We start from the raw sequence: 22,480 nt of genomic DNA, 5'->3' as shown, positions 1-22,480 counted from the left end.
AATCATCCTTATGACATATCGGAGCATGTGCCTGGAGAGGGGTTCACTTTCCAATCACAAAACCCAGCTATTTTTTATCACAATCACGCATTTAAAAAACAAAACCCAAAAAAGCCCAGGTAATTCTCCATCCGCAAGTGGGTAGTTGGGCAGGGAACTTCAATGCAGTCAGCTCTTTCACAGCTCCCGGGCTGAGCTGGAGGTTGCATTAGCAAGAAGCGCAGTTCTATCAAGAATATGCTGGTTTTACCCTGCAAATATAAGATCATCTTCTGCACAGCCTAATAAACCTGCCTGGTTTTGCACATCTGTTGAAATGGAGAAGTCGATGTACTTTAAAACGGAGTGAAAAGGTAAAACTTCTGCTTCCACAGAGAAGTACTCTATTAAAGTTTTTAAAAATAATAAGTAGGAAGCTGCTTACATATTTCGGATTACAGGAAACAACTCTAAACCTTTACTCATCCAAGGATGTGAATCAGTCCCTACACATCCGGCTCTTCTCCTCTCCTGCCTCCTCAGGTTCTTTCTCAAGGACACCACCACCACGTTCTTGGCCCAACTCAGAAACCCTCGTCGCCACATGCTGCAGTTCCAGTTGCGAGAAACGAGAACAAAAGTGGTAAGAAAGTTGTATGGAATAGATTTTTTTTTAATAAATAAATATTATTCAACAGGTTTGATGTTCTTCAGCATCTCAAGATGGTGACGTTATCTTCTCAGAGACCTTCTGGGGAACATCCAGGCCAGGTTAACCCTCCAAACAGCCTGGGACTTCTGGTGTGAGAGAGGAAAGAGATGGGGAAATAGAGTTTGGGGGAGTTTCAAATGAAGATGGAATAAATCCAGGTAAAAGTGTGAGAAGCTCCGAAAACACCCGTTTATTAAATTTCAAGAAACAATAACAAACATGAAGATAATTACTTAACAGAAAGAGTCAATCTTTTCAAACGGGTGCACACAAAAATGCATGTGCATGCATTAACTGCGGCAGGTCAAAGACCAAGTATCCATTCTGCACCTTCCCAGGCCAGCTATCCCTCTGTCTTGGCCAACGTGTGACGCCCTTTAACAGCGTACAGAAATAAACCTTCATCAGATCATTTCCACTTCAAACATAGAACTTGGCACAATGTAAGGAACGTTGGTAAAGAGCTAGACACTGCTGTTTCCTGGACATGATATGAAATCTATCGGATACTGGCCTGTCAAACAACTCCAGCCAGCACATCATGCCTCGACGGACGGACTGGGACACCTCAGACGTTTGCAAAACATTGTCATGAGCTGATTTTGTTTCTATAAAATAAATTAAACAAATACATGTTGTCGTATGTGCTACCTTCTCATTGCATTATCACAAAATAAAGGACATTTTAAGGCCGTTCCAAATATTCATGATGAAATTATAAAAGATCGTTCTAGTATTTTTGTCACAGATCCAGCTTTTAGAAAAATAGGTATCTATCATGGGAGGAAGGACTGGATTAAAGTGCTCAGAAAACCAAGATCCTCTCAGGTGAAATCCGAGGACAAATAACCAAAATATAAAATGCATTAATCTTAATAAATCTAGAAGGGAACCGACTCAGTTCTCAATGAAATCCGACTGGTAACAGGGAGATTTACACTTAACTATTTGTGCCTGGTGACTTACTCTTTGAATTAATTTTCTTTATACGACATGATTACTTTAGCAGAACCACGTATGTCTGTATTATACTGCAGGGTTAGATAAACCCATAGATACATAATATATGCACGGAATTAATCTCCTTGCCAAATATTTCATATTAATTCTCAATACTAACAGACAGATATCTAATCGGAGTAACGGACGTCTGGCTTTGTGAAGAGGTATGACCCAGTTTCACATGCTTTAGGGCCATTCGGTCGATTCTTTCGGTGCGGTTGAATGTACAGAAATATTTCGGAAGTGCGCTGATGGTAAGTGTGCTGCGAGGTAATTATCACCTGGCAGATCCCGAGAGCAGAGCAAACCTCAACGGTGCCTCCCCAACTGGGCTGAAAGCAAGTTACAGCTATATAGCGCTGCTGTGAAAGGTGTTGCAATGAAAACAAAGAAAAATAATAATTCTGTTCTCAGAATTCAGTTAAAGCCAAAGAAATTCTGTCTCGAATTTAACTGGGACAAATTTGCAGACCTTCAGAATTCATTATCCGCTGGAAGTATAGACACATATGGTGCTTCTTAATACATTTGATGGGAAGCACAAGACTGGAATCTTTCAAACCTTAGGGACAGGCATAAACTTAAATCCATTCATGAAGTATCGGAATTACTTCACATGCCTAACAAAAAAAAAAAAAAAAAAAACACAAACCAAAAAAAACCCAAAACAAAACAAACCCCCAAACCCTAGTGCTCTGTTATTTGTTAGGCAAATTCTGCGAATTCTGCACTTAAAATCACCCCGCGGCAGAACGCCGCAAGAATAGATTTTACTTGTCTAATTATATGTGAAGTCCCTGACAGCTGCACTCCATCACTTCTCTTGCAAACTGATTCTTCTAAATGAAGACAGGAATTTCCTCCTTACATACCATGGAATTAATTATTTTCCCATCTTTCCAATACCATAACTGGTTTTACTGTTAGATCTCCCGGTCTCAGGAAGTACGTATCATTCCACAAAATACTGCAGAAACCATTATATAGGTGTCACACAGGGGGAAAGACTAATTTAACACAAATTACCTGCATTTATTAGGAAAAAGATAATCTGATCTGTAGATGACCATATATTACTTATAAATATTACCATCTGCCTTTCTTAAATATTAGATTATTTTACCTATTTAACTGCAGATGGAAGTACTCCATTCTGTTCAGTGCAATCCAGTATCTCATCGCTCGTTTGCTGATATGAATAGACTTGCCTCTTATTTTATTGAATATATTGATAAAGTTGTTCTATACGTGCTAACGCCAAGTATCCTAGATGCTTTGATTTGGAGCTCCCAGGCACTAAGAGGAAATCAGCGACCTGGAAAACCAGAGCGACAGGACAAATTCACCAAACCTGGCTCCACTGACAATTCTTTATAGTTTTCTAATTTCCTAATACCAAATGAGTGATGATATATCAAAAAGCAGAAACGACGTTTGCCGGCTTCAACTGAGACCTGTTGACTCTACGTCAGTTTGACTGTAGAGAGCTAGAACCACCCAAAGGAGTATTTTGAGAACGCAGTTTAACTCTCTCGTCACAGTACTACTTTCCGCTGACTCAGGTACGACGGTTACCAGGATAACTGCACAAATTGGAATTTACAGGGCAAAGGCATTTGGGCCCTTAATAACGAATCATTTGTAGGACACCCCTAAGGGCTCTGCTGTGCTCCATAAGCCTCTTTCAAGTCTATCAAATACCTTGCTGGGCTTTACAGAATAATAATTATTTTTTCAGGGATTGCGCTCTTCTGTAGTTGCCTGCAAAATGTATTTAAAGAGTAGGTGAGAAGTTTAATTTTCCTACTTTTATTTCCCAATGTTTTTGTCAGACTATAAACTGGAATGCTGATCTTACGTAATGAATGGAAGCTGAAGACTAAGTGTCCTTCAAAAATCTTCTTGTTTTTTGCCTTTTTTAGAAATAAAATAATTAAAAAACAAGCCAGAAACAAAACCAAAGAGCAGCCTTCAAGATTTTGACAAAACCACTTCCAATTCAAAGAAGGCTTCTCTACCCTCATGCTATTTTTATTATTATTTTTTTAATTCATCATTCATTCATGCAGAGCTAACAACAAGGTGGGTTTGCCAGGGAAGAAATCTACTCTTAAAAAAATAACTTTAAAAAATGAGCAGTTCTGTCTAGTTTACTACATTGTTCGTCTTCCACAGATGTATCAGCCAAGAATGAATATCGGAGAGCAATGCCACCTGTTACGATAGGTCTTTCTGTTTCCTACTTTTAAACTACTTCAGGACGTCTTTAACAGAAACATCTGGGCAGCACTGACAATGGCAGCTCCGCAGACGTGCAGCGTCCTCCTGATGGCCGTTATTATTCCATAAGCCCAGTTTTCATACATAAAAGTCTGAAGATCTATTTTTATTGCCTTAGAGCTGGACGTCAGAAATCACTTGAATATTTGAGAGCTATCAACTCGGTGTGGCAGAAGAGACCACGGCTCCATGCTCTGTTCAGTAAGGATCTGATATTAGTTCACAGTTTCTCTGTATCATTTAAACATCCACCTTTCAGGGACTTTGTGCCCCTTTTCCCCACAGTGTACTTGCATAATTTCTCACAGAGCCTCGGGAACTCGTAAAAGTTTTATATATGCGCACCAAGATGAGAATAACCACTTCCAGGTAAGTAAAAGTAGGATCTATTCTGAAAAGCTGTAGACATCAAGAGAGCTAAGAGTATTTCTGGGCTGCTTTAGGGCCTGGACTTCGTATTTATTCATATGTACATCTCAGGAAAATTCCTACTTTCTCCATGTCGCTGATATTAGCGGCAACTCACAATTCCCTTAGTGCTGTACTCATGGACACTGAAGAGTTTTTCAGGATGCAGAAATCAGGGACCTTCTTGAAAGGATTTGTTTTTAAAGCATTCCTTCTACAAGTTATGATTTTGTTGTGCTCAGGTCCATCAGTATAGCTTGAGCCTTCAAATTCTCCTAAATCTGAAATGACTGCGGTGCCCTTTCAAAGAGAAATTGTATGGTTTATTCAGGGAGTCAGTGATTACGGCACAGGAGAGTGTTGCCGCAGATTTAAGTGGTGCAGCATCAGGCCTTAGAAGAGCGGTAATGCCCGCCTTTTCTGTGACTTCTAAATTCAAATTATTGTACTGGCAGTTTTCCCACGAGAGACTCATTTTTGCACCTTACTGAACATTTACAGTGTTCAAAGCATTCACTAATGCAGTAGTTAAGTATATCCTACAATATTTAGTTAGACACTCTTTAAAAGACATAAAATCACGTATTTTATGCTCAATCCATATTTAAACTGTCTACCTAAGACGGAAGGTTTTTATCGACTAAAGTGATTATTCTTTTCATATATGATTCTTTATTCTTTCTACATATGCAAATCCATTTATCCATCTCCTTCTCAGTGCAGCTTGAAACAACCCAGAGAGCGGTGAATGGAAGAGACAAGAACAGACCAAATGGCAGCGTTAATTCTGAATCACCATCAACACCCCGAAACAAGTTTTCCCCGCGCCCCACCACCTCCCCCGGTTGTTGAATGTTGGTTATAATTTCTGCAGGTGGCCAAAGAAACGTATTGCACTGAACACTTGCACATCTGAATCCCTGAAGGAAGTTACAAACACGCTCGCTCCCCTGCTAATGCTCTTCCTTGGAGCCAAGGATGTTCTCACGCAATAGCCATACGCGTATCGAACGAAAAGATTAAAAAATATATATAATAAATTAGTTGAATTAAGGACTGTACAAGAGCTCCAAGACTTTAAAGAAAATTCAACAAGCCATTTCCTCAAAAAACATAACTTTTAATTAATATCCTCTTAGATACCGTTCACTTACTGTGAATGACTGACCTGCCACAGACTTCTTTACACGTAATAAAAGAAAGAGTTAAACTTGTGACTATTGGTACTTAAACATCCTTATAAACTTGTGCAAGACTGACATGGCCGTAAAACCTCTGTTCATCACTAATAAATCACTCCCTTTCTTTGTTTTAATAGCACTAGCGTAAATCCAAATGATAACAGTTACTGTCCAGATTTACAGCGACGTACCTGAGGTCAGCACCTGGATCCATATGTTTTAGTGCACGGTTGTTTCTAGGCATATTTCAAACTTTGGAACCGTACAGAATTAATGAGGCTGCAAACAAAGGAGAGTAAAGTTCGACTTATAATTTTTCTGTGCACAAACAGAGAAAACAGGTCTCTCTCTGGCAGAGCTACGTGAACTCTTATCTTTATAGTCACATATTCAGCAGGGTAAAGGCAATGCAGAATATAACAAGAGCAGCAGTTTCGCAAGCCACCCCCAAACTGACCTTCACCACTGTCCCGCTCGGTTTCTGCAGAGCGATCGCTCGGTTGCACGACAAAGAAAAATGTGTTGTTTCTAGAGGTCTATGGAATAGGAAGCAGAGGACCCTGTAACTCGGTTCCGGAAAGAAAATGAAAGAGTCCCATTGAACACAGATCAATTCAATCAACGCCTCAAACTACAAAATGCCTTTGAACACGCACCAATCGATTGCGGAAATCCTATTTAACTCATCTGGGAAAAAACCCTCTATTTGCTGTAGCGCTGCCTTCCACTTAACCACAGAATCGTTTAGGTTGGAAAAGACCTTTAAGATCACCAAGTCCAACCATTTACCCAACACTGCCAAGTTACCACTACCCCATGTCCCTCAGCACCGCATCTACCCATCTTTTAAATACCTCCAGGGATGGCGACTCCACCATGTGGAGGAGAAAGGGGACAAAGGGAAGACGACCAGAGTCATTTTTCTGTCCGTACTCTCTGGCAGGGACCTGGGGATGTGTTCTCCGTGCTGCTGATGGACACGGTCAGATCACACGTCCTTGAAAATGCTTCTAAGAAGATGCTTGTGTCAATAACTTATTTCACTGCCCGGCATTGTACTGGAAAGCACTGTAGGGCAGGTAGGCAGAACTTAAAAGGTTTGGTTATCAGTTTGGTTTCATTTAAGTTCTTTTTTAACTTCATAGAATCATGCTGGTGTGCCACTGAGAGGGTCCTACTGCGAGTTTCCAGTCCATTATTATAACTCACAAATGGAGATAAAGACCACAATGAAGAATGTACCTGATTTTATTGTCTCAAATCACCTGCTGGGTTGTAAGCTTGTTTTGATAGCATCTGCTTTCTTTTTTTGTATCCACAAAGTACATCAGACAACAAAGCCTGGTGCATTTAATGGCATCTGAGAATACTCCTGGAAGGAAAGGAACGCACACAGAATTATGATTTCTCGAGGCCTTATTTTTGTAACCAACTTCCCTGCATCCTGTTTAGAGCCATCTTGCCCAGAAGTTTCTTCACACATCTAGAAAAGTCTCTGTAGACACAAGTCTCGCACGGGGAATGTGTCAGAGAACAGCATCAATTGTTTTCAAAAACATCGTTCAAAAAAGATAAACGCCATTGCTTTTGCTCTCAAGCTTACGCAGAGGATGATGGTATTTTCAACAGGTTTTGTATGTCTCAGTACCACACCTCAGACTCTGCAGAAAATCCCTCTGCCAAATGGCATTTCCAACCTTTCTTCCCAAAACGGATTTTGTTTATACAGGAAACCAAAACCACCAAACTCCTGGCCCTTCGGTGCTCGCCTTCCACAGCAGATCCCTACAAGCTGGAAGGATTCCAGAGAGTCTCCAAGGACGAGCTCTAGGAGGCCCTAGTCAAAATATTGGCAGGACATAAATTTGTCTTTTGAATGGCAACCACTTTACATTGTTTAGCGCGTTTAGCAGGATTTAAAGATGAATCTAATATAGTCACAAACTCTCAGGAAAAAAAAAAAAAAAAAGCCAGTGGGGTGGAGAGGAAAAAAAAGAAATGGTGAGAGATGAAATACAAAGTCACAGCCAACGGGTCTTGAGCAAGCACTGCATGAGCAGGTGAAAAAAAATCCGGTGACTGTGAAGAGCCTGATGACAGCTCTGGGTCCGCTTCCCTGATTCAACTGTTTCCACTTATATTCACTTCTGCATCTGGTATATATTTAGGGGTGTTTTTATTAGTAGCTTTGGATCCATGGAAGCAGGTGAGCATGTGTTCAAAAGACAACTAAAAAAAAAAAAATAAAACGAGACGTTAAAAAGAAAACACGAAATGGTTCAGAGAAAAAAGTGGGTGAACAAAGCGTGCTCTCTGCAAATAAAGGCATCCGCGGTGCAGTTGGGTCTATGCCATTTCAATGGAGACAAAATGAATAAAACAGTTTAATTTTAAAGTAAACCAGGGGAAAGTAATTTGATGCAAATAATCTCCCTTGGCAAAGACTGCCCAAGCTGGATAACAGCGAAAATACGCACATACCGCAGGCAAGTATCTGTCCCACAGAGATCTTCCCACCCCTCTGCTTTAAGATATTATTTAAAACTCACTTTATAATCTTACCTGTTTTCCTCTGTATTTATGTGTTGACAGAGGCCCCCAGTCAGGAGAGCACCTGGCGTGCACTTGAGATCCAAGCGCATAGTGGCCGGGAGACGAGTTAATTCCCCACAAAACGCCTTTCCTGAATAGGAATTCTTTGGCCAAAGGTGACGAATTTATGCTTTTGTTCTCAAGCTATTCTTGGGGCGGGGTGGGGAGGGGGGGAAAGCAACACGTAGACTTATCTCTAAAGTACTTATCTATGGGTTACATTTAAAGGGTTTGGGTTTGTTGGGGTTTTTTTACATATAACTTTATTTTAATACCATAACTGCTGGTTAGGACAATATGCAGTTTATGTTTGGGGCTCTATACAAAAGTATTAAAATAAATCATAACAAATAATTCTGACAGGAACTGTGAAGGACTCCGCGGTCCAATAAATTATAATTTCACGTCTATAAAGTTTAGAGGTGCTGCAGAACCACTTAAGCACTTGACCAGCCCCTCCCTCCGAGGAATCCAAAGGAATCCAGAAATCCAAACATCTGTATTAAGGCGTAGTTACATGATACGTCGTACTGTCTTCAGGCAGCAAAGCCGGTCTAAGACGTGCCCCTGCCTTTCCTCCCCGACGCCAGCCACTCCTCCCTTCCTTGGGGCTGCTCCCTGAAACAAGCCAATTCTAGGAAGCCCTTATTAGAAAAAGGCTTCTTCGGTTGGGCTGGTTTGAGACACTGACGGGGGGAAACGCTCCTCAGGACTGGTTAGGACTGGGCACAAACAGACGTACAAGTCTGTGGAGCTCCAGACTTTCTGAATTTTTATTTTCATGTTTCTTTTGAATTCTGGTGGCCTTTGAGAGACAGCTTTGTACTTAGGCATCCTAATTTAAGTTGATGCCAACTTTCTTCACGTTTAGTTTAACAGCTCCTTTGAATGCTCCTGTTATTCTAAACTATAAGGCAACACCTTTGTTCCTATCCCAAAAAGGAGATAAAACACCCCTTATGTTACTAAAATAAAAATAAAATTAAATGGATGCTGTCTTAAAAATAATCATATGGAAGAGAACATATCATGATCTAATTTAACCAGTGAAAACAATTCAGTTCTTGACAGATGTATGAATAATAAACACATATGCCAAGAAGAGCAAGGCATCTATAAGTGTAGAATTTTGAGAAACCGCAGAAAATATTTCTCTCTGAAGGTGTTTTATAACAGTCCGCAATCCTGCAGGTTAGGCCGATGCTCATCATTTTGTCCAAGCTACAGTCATGGTGTAAGATTTAAAAGTACAAACCGGGATAAGATGATAGAGCATTTATAAGCAATTAATTTGCTACTAACTGCGCGCGGGCCTCACAAGAACCACCAGATTTGTTTTCATTTTTTGTCACGCATTTGGAAAATCTACAGATAGCTCTGAAATGTCAAATCAGTCAGATTTAACAAAACTGGGGGGCAGCTGAAACACTGGAAGTGCTGGTAGGTGTCGAGCCTACGGGGCCGGAGCAGGGCTGACCCGAACTCAGGGACAGGCAGTACGCGCTGTCGGCGACCCCGAGTCCACATTTCCAACTGTTTCACCCCCGAGATCAGCCCCACGGCGCTGCAGTGCTTGCCAGGACAGACACAGCTTTGCAAAAATCACCTCTCTCCTCAACACAAGCCTTCCATTTTTCCTGTAACATACTTCCCAAAACCCATTCGCTTCTAATGCCATGATAATTACCCTGCCCAGTGCATCTACCCTCATCTTACATCTTCCGATTCCAGGCCAAACGACCAGGTAAAAGCCACTTATAAAAGACTTGTATTGGGCACAAAATTGATTATCCTGCAATCCAGTATCCAATATTTACACAAAATTCAGGGTGAAATCATCCATAAGTGTAGGGGTTATTCAGCCGGGAGAAGAGAAGGCTCCGGGGAGACCTTCCAGCCCCTTCCAGTCCCTAAAGGGGCTCCAGGAAAGCTGGGGAGGGACTCTGGAGCAGGGAGGGGAGCCGTGGGACGAGGGGGAAGGGTTTTCCACTGACAGAGGGGAGACTGAGATGAGATCTGAGGCAGAAATTCTTGGCTGTGAGGGCGGTGAGCCCCTGGCCCAGGGTGCCCAGAGAAGCTGTGGCTGCCCCATCCCTGGAGGGGTTCAAGGCCAGGTTGGACGGGGCTTGGAGCAACCTGGGCTGGTGGGAGGTGTCCCTGCCCAGGGCAGGGGGTGGCACCGGGTGGGCTTTAAGGTCCCTTCCCACCCAAACCAGTCTGTGATTCTACAACTACAGTGTAATCTTCAGATGGCACCACCGCGTGACGGTTACGCATTCAGAAAGAACAACAGAAAAAAGCTCAGTGGGGAAACGCCCCACTTCTCTGAACGGTGCCCAAATAACCTTTTTCAATAGGTTTTGAATCAGTGCCCTGAAGGGGGTAAAAATGAGCACTGAAGGTTTTTTTAAACATAACAGTACCTGAAGACTTACACATTACAAAAAGCATGAAGGAAAAAAAAAAAAAAAAAAAAATATTTCTTCGGTGAATAAAATAAGGTCTAAAACATATATCAGCTCTTTAAGCTGGAAATAGAGCTAATGTCACATTGGCTGCAAAGAGAATAAGCCCAGGCTGAGTGGAGAAAAGGACACAGGGCAGGGAGAGAACAGATGTATGAATTATTCCTGGGGATTTGGGCAGTAGAAAAGAATTTGGAGACAGATTTGTCGATTTTCATCAGTTCCCTCCAAAACCTGAAGAAATTTGGTTTTCTCCAGGACGTATCTAGGGAGGCAGACAAAAATAATGCATCACTATGCCATTATAAAAATTAAATTAAAATGATGTGGTTTAATTTTTCATTTTTTTGGTAGTGATTTTTATGGGAAAAAATTTACCCTCTTCAAGAGAGTTACAAAAACAACTTTTGCTGACAGCCGTGACAGAATTTGCTTGCCCCTTCTGTGAAACCATAATTGATCACCTTTATTTTCACATGCAAGATATTTCACACAGCTGTAGAAATACTGGAAACACTTGATGCTTTCAAGTTCCTGACAGTATTTTAAGCAACTATATCTCAAAATCCCATTTCATAGAGAAAATAGCTTGGCTAGAAGAGATTATCCCAAGAGATATTTGCTTCTCATTCAGGAAGCAACCCATCTTTCTTGGTTAAAATATCCAAATACACGAATGGACACCTCTAAATGGTGCTGTTGTGATTAAATCTTCAACATTCTGCTGCATGGCAAGCCCAGCGTTATATTCTTAACAGATGTAGCGTTGGAATGGTTTTATGCTCTTCAGAGAAATTGCAGGGTATGATTTATCACCCTACCCGAAGTGAAAGGATAGTGAATGGAGTGCCGTCAGCCACGAATGACGATTACAGCTGATTGGAATTTACCAAAGAAAGCAAGAGATGGCATCCTTGCGCTATTTGAAAGCTTGGAAAAGCAGCCTGGAGTGCTGAAACCTGCCGGAATTTCTATACCTGGTGGCCTTCCGCTACCTGCTCTAAGCAGGGGCATTTCACAGTGTAGATTCCAGGTCATTTTCATCAGCTCCGGAGAAGGGATTTAAACATCAGCACGGCTTTAGGCAGACACGAGTTTTCCAATCGATATAGCATCGCTACACAAAACCACTCAAAGTTAGGCGTTTTCAAATCCTTGCAACCTGAAACCTGGCTTTCCAGCGCCTTGGGCCTGACTCTCTCTGCTACAAGAAAAAGCCAAGCGTGAGGCAACTTTCAATAAGAATGAGATATTTCGATTTTTTGAGAAATAAATCAGTTTCCAAGTCTCGGAGTGCTGTACATCATCTGTGAGGACTGAAAATCTGCACGTACGTATTACAGTGAAATAACTTTCAGGAGGACCTGAGGCCTTTGTTTTCAATACCAGAGCAACAGAAAATAAAGCAGCAAACTTTGTTCGCATTATACTAATGCCCCTCAAATGCCTTAAAACTTGACTGATTTTTTTTTTTTTCCAAAAGGAGAAAGAGTAATTTCCTTCATTAAATATCAAATATTTAAACTTACTGAACCACACCCCCCCCCCTTTTTAACATTTTAACATTAATATTTGGGTTTTTGAAGTTCCAGTCAGCATTGCATTAACTGTTGCTCTAACAAGTGTTAATGCAGTTCCTGCCTTTCCTCCGAAGAGCTATAAAAACACAGTGCTTTCAGAATTTAGGTAAGGATATAAATCTTGGCTCCAGGTGTTTCTGAATCACTTTCCATAATGTGAAGTGAAACTAGGCTTGACCAACTCTGAGTAAAGTCTGAACGCTGTGTAGGTTTGTACCAAGTTAAACTATCTCGAGTATGTAAAATAAACCAAAACTTCCTGACATATTCGCTCTCTGGAAGGCATGTTAAATGAACTTTAAAACCAAATTTGAAAAACCCAGCTGTAAAAGGGGCATGCAAGAGTGATAAATGAGGGCTGAACGCCATCCAGATCGCGTTCTTCGTTGTAAGAACTACAGTAAGCAAGCAAAAATTCCACCCCGATGTAACCATTCAGTTTAAATCAGAACTTGCACTTACTCTTCCAGTTGAAGTCAACAGCCATCCTGTGGTGGCTGCGTATCAGGAAAACACGCTCAGCGCGAGCGGAAAGCAGCTCAGCGTAACAAATATAAACGATCACCTTTTCAAACGTCACTCCTGAGCGCAGAGCGCAAAACTTCTCGGCTGCCAACCCCAACACCCCCCTCCCCAGCCCCGTCCCACTCCTCACGTTTCTCCCTTCAACGAGGTCCTGAACGTCTCCCCTATCCCCCCTCGCTAGAAAATCCTCCCTCGTTATCTTGACTGATTGCTTCGATTAGCAAACAGCTCGGTCACTTGCTTCATGTCCCATGCTTCAGTTCCAGGAAGGGAAGGGTTCAGCGATATGCTTCAGGTTTACTTAATTAGAAAGAAAATTATCTTAAATGCTCTGTGGACACAGTGCTGGTGTGGCCTCCCTGAATAACGCTCATATACTGACTGCACCAGCTGAGCCCTTCCTCGATCCCAGATTGCTTTCTCTATACAGAGACGTATATTTCTCCTTATATTTAGCTCAGAAGAACAGATGGGTAACAGAGATTTCCACTAGAAATTCTGGGAGTTTAAGATTTGTTGCCAGTAAAACATCCACTATTGGGTAACTCAGTGAATCAAAACAGCCCAGTTACTTTTAGAGTGATTATTTTCTCATCGTTGTGATTTCATCTTGGTAGGTAACTAATAATATTTATTTTGTGAATGATTCTTTAAATTTGATTTATTTCTTTTCCTTAAGTACTTAAAAACAAACACTAATTTGGACCTTTTTTCCCTTTAAATTATATGAAATACTGTTTACATTTTATCTGCCCGTGCACTTTTGTCAGCTACCACCGGTTCTATGGGGCATTTAACCTATCAAATTCCAAGTCTGGAGTTCAAATAATTTAATCAACCGATTTTCTTACCGCCTTTCAGATTTTTTCTATCAGCTCAGGTTTTCTAGCTCTGGAAAATGGAGTGGGGCGCACAGGGACACGTGAGCAGGCAGCGGTACTTTCCGGAGTTGCCTCTTTCTTCACAATTCTGAAAACCAGTCAGCAAGACTGAGACCTGCCGTACGCCGACACGGCGCGATCACAGGTGTGTACCACAGCGAGAATAACGTCTTCCAAATCTACGGGAAATACGTAAAATACGCTCTTGAGAACACGAAAATAGGACTAAACGTTAAAGGGAGAAAACCTGTTGGAGTATCGCGCAGCAGTGATTTGGCTGGCTATTACCAGTCTGGTTATTTTTCTGAAGGGAAAAATAGAGGATAAAAACAGGAAAAAGGGATTTTGTAGTTTTGGGGGTTTTTTTAAATTGTAACACAATTACATGAACATGTTTATCGTAGCCAATTTTGAGTCTTCAGTCTGTTCTGTATTCAGAAATGGATTTACAAACCCCTCAGCAGCTATCAGAATTTATGTTTTCAGTGAGAAAAATATTTTATGTTGAAAAGTGATATTTTTTCCATTGCTTAAAATACAACTTTATTAACACGTGTGAGGAAGATGACAAAACTTACATGCTACTGAACTTATTTTGCACCGTCTACAGGAACCACCAATCAAAAAAGAAGTTTGCCAGACATATCACAGCTACGATCTGTTTTCTTTTCTGAATATAAGGGAGAATTGCAGTAGCTCGTGTGTCATTAGGAAGTCAGTCAGTAAACGCTGTCAAATTTTGACTAACAAGCCAGCATAAGACGAGGTTGCTGTGAAAGTGAGGGCTGGAATAGTTCAAGCTACTTCATCAATAGCAGAACACCACAAGGCCCCTCAGCACACGCAAGTACAATTCACACGGATTTTAAATCTCGTGCAGCTTTCAAGCACGAAAGCCGCACAGAAAACGTAATTAAAATTTCAGTAAAGCCAAAAATCTGTGCAAAAGCCAGAGAGGTTTCTAAAACACTTTTAGAGTTTGTTAAAAAAAAAACCAAAACAACTCATACGTCGGGCTTGTTACCAGAAGTCATACCACACATGCTAAGAAGGGTAACCTAAAACAATACCTGGAGATCGGAAAAAATGAATTTAGGGTTGGAGGCACTAAAAAAAATAAAATAAAATAAAATAATAGTCATCTATCCACCCAGTCAGTCAACAATCCTCAGGGTGGCTTCTCCATCAGGGCCTCAGCACCCAGAAGATGGCCCTTCTATGGCCAACTCGCCTTAAAGAGGTAAGAAACATCGTGGTGTGGACACACATTAAACAGGGTCCCTGGTGTGGTCAGGTATTACTCAGCGTTACACAAGATTTTCCACACCAGCTACCCACTCTCCATCTACAAAAAAATAAAAACAAAAAAAAAAAACCACAACCAAAAAAATTTTCTACACCTTCTTCAGGAAGGTGACACTTACGTAAGGCAGCTAATCTTGACCCTACCTTGGCCAGGATTTCTAACTACAAGGTTGAGAAATTAAGGACTGTGGTTGTATATACTCACGTTCCAAAAAACATCCTGCCTTGTGATACCACCAGAGATTCACTCTTAAAGCACCTGAGAATTTAAACTGTTCTCAACAGTTTCTAGAGAGCGTTTGAAACAAGGAATCGGGGATCCTTTCAGGAAGGCTACAAAAGAGAAAACACGGGGGTTTTGCAATGTAAGAAATCCACAAAAGGCAAATTTGAACAGCAAAATGACCAGCCGTGTAACAAAACCTTCAGGTTCAGCAATAGCTTTAGCTATTAGGTATTTATTTTTAAGCTTCTTAACAGTAACATCACTTAAAAGTAGAAAAAACAATGAGGAGACAAAGATCCTGTGTTCTGTGGGACTTGGGCTTTTCACCCCCCACGACAACGCAAGGCTTCTGGTTATTATTAGTAGAATAGTAGTAATTATAAGATGCTGTCATGCACTATGAACTATTGTTAATGGCCTTTCTTATGCTTTTTCCAAGGAAATGAACTGTCCCCTCTCCAGTCAACAGCAGCAGTAAAACTCTCTACTGAGGTGGCAACGATTATACACGATTTTGTTAAAAATAGGGTAAAAGCAGGAAGGCGAAAAGGCTATTTGGAAACGCAACGTGAAATCTTAGTTCTTCTTAGCTCTCAATTTTTAGATCACCCTGAGCATTGCAAAACCTCTGGGAGCATCCGAGTACCTAAAAAGAAGGTGAATCTAGAGGAAACCAACCCAGCGCTTTGAGAAGAGGCTGGAATAGCAAGTGCACATGATAAAAGTAAAGCAGAGGAAGACAACATCCATAATAAATCCATAATAATCTATCCAATTACGGATAAAAAGAGGAATATTTACCATTTTAGAAAAGTGGGTTCTGCTGGCTTGCTACAGCACGGGGATATGGAAAGCAGATCAGAAGGCTTCTGCCTATCCCAGAAATTACGAAATACTTAATTGCTTTACAAGTAAAAACCAGCACAGCAAGCACGAGCAGCTTGAAACAGACACACGACACGTTTGGACGCAGAGCATTTTAAGAATCTGAAGACAAATAACGAAGTAGCCTGACGAAGAAAAGTTAAGCAGACCGCATAATTTATGTCGGACAGGTTATTTCTAGGAAAATGGTATTGTCACAAACGTGACCCACCGATACATCAAAGAAGTGCTGAAGCCTCACGCAAGCAGAGGCAGTTTGGCCCAGCTGGGCTTCATTAGGGGCTTCCAGCCGAGCAGAGGGTTAGACCCTCACGGCTCTGTTGACAGATGGTTGAGTAATACTTGATTTGGTTGCTTTTCCGAGGAAGGGCTGAAATGAAATGCCGTTGCTGACAGGAATCTTCCCTTGGATTTGCAATGGTACCTGTTTCTCGCAGGTCATCGGACGCGATTCCAGCTCTGTCAGTAAGTAGCTTTGAATCTTCCTCAATTTCATCAGGCTTCTGAGTTGCCTTCAGGTCTCCGGCCGACACGCTGTTAAAGCTCAGTACCAGACAGAGGGCCTCAGAAACCTAAATAAAGAGGAAAAAGATGCATAAAGTCTTTCATACTGAACAGACGCCATGGTTAAGTGAGCCGAGTGCTCAGTTTAAAGGTGTTTATCTTTTTAATGGGAGTTTAAATGCAAAATCATTACCCCTCAGTTAAAGCTGTTATTAAGTACCAAGCAATAAGTTATGTTCCACCACTGACAGTATGAAATGAAGTTCCCTTTGAAGGGAACTCGGTTTAAAGTCGCAGTTTCTGCAGGCGCATTCCTAAGAATCCATCAAGTTTATCTAGATTGTCTTTTTGCGCTTTTCCGTGACAAATGTCTAATTTTCTTCACGTCATGTAAACATTAGATATGCAATGCCATCAAAGGATTGAAAAGGAGAAGCAGAGCCTTCTTCAGCTTCTTCATTTTAGAGGGATATTTAGGTGAGGTTTTGCTTAATACTATGCTTCCAATATTCCCCATTAAGGATCACAGCCCATACCGAGCTAACATGCAACAACCACCCCAATTTTTGAGCCAAAAACAGTAAAAAAGAAGTGAAAAGATAAAATTGATTTGCTTGGATAAATCAAGGGAACAGATAAAGACATGGAAATATGTGGATATACAAAGCTGTAATTTGGAAAAGGTGCTGAAGAGAATAGACATTCCTGGATTTTTGGAATTTTTCTTTCAGACAATTCTCTGGAATTTCTGAAGTGACGTTTTGTTCAGGGTCAGGTAACGTACCGATAGGCTCACTGTTAAGTAAAAACTTGAAAAACTAGCAGGAAAAAAGTGTAAGAGACAACAAAAAGCTGAAGTAAACTTACAGGAAGGCTGCTAGGACCAAGATTTAATGTGCAATATCCTTTTCACAGATTTAACTGAGCAATTACTGCTAGAAAGTGGAAGGATCAAATCCAAATCTATTCATAAATGTTCTGGAAGAGGCGATTATCTTGTGATATGACAATTTTGCTGGTAATATTCAGGTTGTCAAGATGAGAAATACCGAAAAAAAAAATAAATACTACCTGAATGAAAAAAGTTGCTGACAAAGTTCAATGCTGACCAACATTAAATAAAACACATGACAACTCTAACTTTGCGGTGATGGGTTCTGAGTTGATTCTCCCTGTCCAAACGTGAGACATTGGATGTACAGATGCGTCCAAGAGGCAAAACAGGCCTTTTGGAAAATCTCAGAGACATTACATTTTGCTGTGAAGAATTCAGGTCTCAAATGATAGAAAAGGGAAGATTAGAATACAATTTATACGGAATCCCAGAATAACACCTCTTCAAATAACACAGGAAACACTCGCGCTTGTTTCCTGCTGACCTCTTTATGTTCTGCAAGCATTATTTTCATACTTGAAGTTTACTGACTGTGTGTTTTATCTGTATTGTTTCTCTCCAGTCATGCAATCTATAAAAAAATAGTCCCAATTTTACCAGCATGCTCAACTACAGCTTCCCTGGGGTGTTTCCCAGTGTTACCTTTTCTACACCATCGTCTCCCTCATGGTTCACATCCTGCAAGAGCCTGCAGAAGGTCCACACTGGTCTCGCTTTTCTGAGAAATATCCCAAGTGGCCTCAAATCTTTACGGATACAGCAGGACGAGGTAACAAGAGCAGCACGTTTGCTGTGGTGTTTGACTGATCCCATTTCCTTACTCCCTCCGTTTCTTGTAGCTGTCTCTTTCTGAAATGCAAGGCATCAAGGAAAGTATGGGCAAGCAAAATACTCACATATTCACCTAATACAGTAACAAATACCATTAATAATTTCTTCCTTACTGAAGGAGAGACAAACGGATCAGCTTAAGCGCGATGTTATTCAAAGAAGACAACGCAGAGGCTCAGGGTAACAGGTATCCTCAAAGCTGTGTTAGAATAACAGGGCTGGAAACAGCATTTCTGGCCTTTCCTAAAGCTCTTGCTTTTGGATTCTTTTTCTTTCAAATAATCACAGAGTAAATTCTGTTTGTCCTAAAATGCAGGCAGTGCTGATCTTTTTCTGTGTTAATTTTCAACAACAGGAAATCGGAAGATAAAACTAGAAAGGAGAATCAGCTTTAGCACTGACAGCAGAAGCAAGGAGCGCGTTGTTCTTCTCTTCTCTCCCAGCCATGCGTTCCAGACATTAAACACAAGGAGCAATTTCTGAAAGAGAAAAGCAAAGTTTCAGTTGTAAAGAAGGAAAACATTAGCAGGTCGGGTACGAGGGAAGTAGAGGAAAGAAGGACAAAGGGGAATAAAGCTCCTTTTTGGCTAAAAAAAAATAGTTTACTGAACTTAGGATAAGGACTATGTGACATAGCTGCTAATAGTGATAATAAGAGAGCTGGAACTAACTGGGTCTGTCCATCGTTACGTGCAATTGTGTATTCATCGTCGACATCAGGAACATCTCTCTTATCGAGGGAGTAGCTAGGCATTGAGAGATGCGTGAAATGCAAAACAGTGATTTCTATAGAGGTGTTAAGAAAATACTCTTGAGCATCTTCTTAAAAGTTAGAAAAAACTAAACAAATTATAGGGATTGTATCTGCAACGCAGGCTCAGAGGTACAAATAAGGGCCCACAGGAAGAATAAAAAGTGAAAATAAAATTTAATTTCTCTTAAAAAGAAAACCCCATTACTTGGGAATACTCTCTATATTGCAGACAGCTTTATAATTTTAAAGTTCAGGAATTTAAGCTTGTTATGATAAGCTGTATAATTCAACATGGTTATCTGAAGTTCATACTTCTAAGCTACTTGAGAATTTTTATGCGGAAAAAGGGCTGATTTTGTCAGCTTATTGGGAAGATCTTTAGTCTTTAACCTTTCCCCAAACACAAAGGCCTCGCTGCAGACTCGCACCATCGCTCCATTATTCAAAGCTGTTCTTATCTTCTCTGTGACGGACAGAACCGCAGCCAACCTTTTCCTGATAAGACAATGTCAGCTACTGTTATCTGGGAAAAGCAGCAAATGTCAGTCTTTTGGGGGAAAAAATGTAGCTTAAAGACTAAACTGTTTATATTACAGAAGACATGTCTGTCTACGTTTGCCAATAAACTACATTGCAATAGAAAACACGTATCATAATTTCCATGCTTTGTTTAGATGAACGTGCTGGAGGTTCTATTTGCGGTAAGAGTCAATTATTTATTTTGTACAATGAGTAACACCGGAGCAACAAAAAAAGGATGTTCCTCTCATAAATTATCTGACTTGAGTTCAGATTTAAAAGCATTATTTTTGCATGAATAGTAGGCTTACTTCACATGGAAGAGGATACTGTTCCTTAAATCACTCCAAACACAACTTACGTTTTTAACAGGAAAGCACTGAGCCTATTTTAAAATAGAAACCTTGAGTTCGGGTAAATTCGAGCTTAGCAAAAACTCGTTAGCTTTTGTTATGAAAAAAGTGAAAGGTAGGCAGGTTTTATTTCAATGGACTTAGAGTGAAAAGAGGAAAGATGAGCTGAGCTAGCTCACTCTGCTGAGTACGCCTGGGTGGGAGCGTCTGCATTAAAGCTCGCTCGGGTGGGCAATGAAAACCCTCCAATCATTCCCCCCCAACATTAAATACCTAAGCATAACAGAAATAAATACTGATGGGACTCGCTGCGAGGGAGATGCAGAAAACACTGCAAATGAAGAAAGAGCTAAATGAGTGATCAACTCAACTGAGGAGGATTTCTTTAAGGTTAGCTAAGTGCTGAAGTCTGCTGCTGCACGTCAGCACGGGTCTGAAAGGTCCGTCACCTAAAGCCCCCAAACCCTCTCTGATATCTAAGCAACTTTAAATTACCTGGCTAATTAAGTTGCCTCCTCTCATTTACAGGCCCGTGACTCGGACAAGATTGAAGGTGCTGACTGTCCTCCAAGACTGAAGGCACCGACTGTCACATTCCATCCTCACATTGACTAAAGGTCTATGGAATCCTTTCCTGCAGTAGAATTACTGTTCTTTGCTGGGACAGTAGGTGTGAAATAACCCGCAGCACTTTAAAAGCCTGCAAGAAAACACAGAAAGAGACTTATAGAGTAGATAAGGATGGAGTAGAAACGGCTGGAACTCCTTTTGCTCTATTTCCCAGGCTTGAAAAGAATTCATTTTGCGTACTAACCACTATTTTGGCAGCCTGCTTCCTACTGTGCCAGCACTTGGTTTTCCTTAACGACCTGTTTATTTCTCCTTTTTCACCCCATTACAAAATGAAACAGTTTAGAAAGCATTGGAAAGTATTTAAAGATTAATGAAAGTGACTGAATGTTACTAATTCACTGATCAAAGGAGAGTGTTTCAGGTGCTTTACAGAGCTGGGAATAATGACGGTGTTTATTAATTGTTACGCTTATTACTACAATGGTTTATTATTACACGGCTGTGTAGTCAAGGCTGTCTTCTTAAGACAGGAAAAGAAAAATACAGACATATATCAGAACACACAACTCCAGCTGGCCAGTAACACCTAAAAAAACCCACCACACCAGAAAACCCAACAATGCTTTAGTTCTCATTGTATTCAAGGTGACTGTGATATCTGTGATCCCAGGTCTGACCTCGGATATATCCGAAAACGTCACAGCACTCAAAAATCACCGCAGCAGACCTAAAGAAGGTTGGGAAGAGCCTCTCTGAGGAGGCACTCGAATAGGAGACAAAGTGCCAAAGTATTCACTCACCTCATAAATCACAGAAGAGGCAAATTAAGCTGTGCAGGCGAGCTATTAACGTGGAAGTCCTTAGCAGTGAAAGGATTTCTAGCACCCAGAAAGCTGAGGGTGACGCGCAATGAATATCGTATTTATATCAATCTCGGCAGATAAACCCAATTAGAGACAGACCCGTGCGCGGGGCAGAACCTCACGGGAAAGAAAAGGGCTGCTGAGTTTGACTTACCAAGAGTGATGTCCCTCCAACAAGCTTCTGCAACGGTGACTGTCCGATTAGCCGAAATATGCCCAAACAAGGCTAGAAAGCAAAAAGGGACTTCGTGCAGCAGAGAAAGTAAAATACTGGAGATGTTTCACACTCCATCTGAGAGTCAGAGGGGACCTCACCCCGAATAGCTGCCAGTAGGGGTGTCAGCAAAGGAGGAAAAACAAGGAACGTTAACAATGAACATTGGACCATATATTTTTTGAGAAACAAAAATCCCATTCCACCCCCGCCAACCCCTCAATACACCTCACCAATCACGCCTGTGCTGGACACAAGCCCCTCCCTGACCTCCCTCGCTATGTTCGAAAGCAGGAGATTCTGATAGTTTTGTTTTAACCGAGAGCTGAAGGTGTTCTGATGGAAACATGGAGAACGCAGAGGGGGTTACCTAAATCCTGGAAGCAGAACAACAAGGAAAAAAAGGCTTCGAAAAGAAGCACCAATTCAGATTCCAAGCCCAAGCACCTCCCTCCAAAGGGATCCAGCCTCATTTGTTTTCCCTTAGTCCAAAACAGAGTTACGTCAAACATCTTCATTTTCACGCCACTACTCCCCACTCTCCCAGTTTTAGAGGGGTTCCTGGGTGGAACATCACCTTTGAAGATCAAGTTGTAATCATCATTTTGCATTGGTCATGGAAAGAGCTATTCCACTGCATTCTCAGTATGACCATCACGCTACAGTGTATTTTCTCCACTCCTTTAAGCTGTTTTAATTTCAAATTTAGCTTCAAATGGTTCTCAATATTAGCATACTTTTAAATAAATGCACGCCCTTTGTATTTGTATCATGTTGCTTGATTGTCGGACACATTACATTATGAACCTAACTTTTTAAGCATCATTTAAATTAAATACATCCTGCTGACACCTGCTTTTGGTTCATACAGAGTCTTCTCTTCCTTCGTAGTTCCATTTCTATCTCATCCACAAGTGTCTCCTGCTACGTGGGTGTTATTCCAACAACCGGGA

The 22,480-nt window shown here is 41.0% G+C and overlaps 1 long non-coding RNA gene across 2 annotated transcripts; it reads right to left on the bottom strand.

The window, feature by feature from the left end:
• Positions 1-678: 678 nt before the first annotated feature.
• Positions 679-7,478, bottom strand: LOC128910178 (uncharacterized). Of its 2 annotated transcripts, none has more exons than XR_008466641.1 (4): positions 6,020-7,478; positions 5,754-5,841; positions 2,817-3,008; positions 679-777 (listed from the first exon to the last, which is right to left on the bottom strand). It is a non-coding gene; the product is annotated as an uncharacterized LOC128910178 (long non-coding RNA). The 2 variants fall into 2 exon arrangements; XR_008466640.1 differs by lacking the exon at positions 679-777 and adding an exon at positions 951-1,299.
• Positions 7,479-22,480: the final 15,002 nt, after the last annotated feature.

Source organism: Rissa tridactyla, chromosome 5 (assembly GCF_028500815.1).
Source record: "Rissa tridactyla isolate bRisTri1 chromosome 5, bRisTri1.patW.cur.20221130, whole genome shotgun sequence".
NCBI lineage: Eukaryota > Metazoa > Chordata > Aves > Charadriiformes > Laridae > Rissa > Rissa tridactyla.
Note: the sequence above shows the minus strand (reverse complement) of the source record. Positions and strands in the feature narration are given on the sequence as shown.